Source organism: Pygocentrus nattereri, chromosome 11, assembly GCF_015220715.1.
Source record: "Pygocentrus nattereri isolate fPygNat1 chromosome 11, fPygNat1.pri, whole genome shotgun sequence".
Classification (NCBI taxonomy): Eukaryota; Metazoa; Chordata; class Actinopteri; order Characiformes; family Serrasalmidae; genus Pygocentrus; species Pygocentrus nattereri.
The window spans coordinates 1,749,080-1,750,000 of NC_051221.1; positions in this window are offsets into that span (position 1 = coordinate 1,749,080).

Sequence of the window (921 nt, forward strand, 5' to 3'; positions counted from 1 at the left end):
AGTAAACAGTCAGACAGAGAGAGAGAGAGAGAGAGAGAGAGAGAGAGACAGAGAGAGAGAGCAGTGGGGTGGAACTCAGATCTGCATGAACAGGCCTGAGTCGTCCTCTTTCTCCCAGAATAGAGCAGCACTTTCACCAGATGTTCAGCTTCATTCAGCCAAACACCCTCAAGATCAACACACAGCACTGCACTGAATCTCCAGCTGAACTCCCTCTCTAACAACACTGACCATCACCATTCATCACAGTAAAGAACTCAGACTGAACTCAAAAGAACTGGAAACTATGCAGCAGCACTAATGCGTTCTAGCACTGGAGAACATTCACTGGTTCCTCTTTCCACAGTGGAACAACTAGAACTTTCCTAACTCCTAATCTAACTACCATCAGATGAAGTGTCATAGAAACAGTTCAAACCTCTCATTAAAACCTGTGAATGTCTTCATCCAGGAGAACCTCACTGACCTCAGACCAGCTGGTCATCATGATCTGCAGCTGATAATGAGGGGATTAAATGAATCTCCTGTTTAAATAGAATAAAAGTCTCTTTTCACAGTGAGTTTGGTTCCTCCACTGAAAGAGAACCACAGTGCTACATTTCAGTGAAGTCATTGTACATAAACCTCCATCACTCCTCACTGTTCACCCTGAGCTCTTCTACACTCATCAACTATTGATGAGCTTTAGAAATGAACGTCTAGCACTGAATGAACAGAACTGAGCTGATACTTTTTAATCAGATCTAAATAATCAGACGTGTTTATTATGGAGGTGTTTGGTGAGTCCATTTCCATAGAGGCTCCACTTTGCATGATCAGCCCATGCTTCAGTGCTCTGCTAGTGTTTATAGTCCTGTGAGTTTAACACTTCATGACTGAGAGCTGCTGCCCCACAAACTTCACCCACAGCAACCATGACTT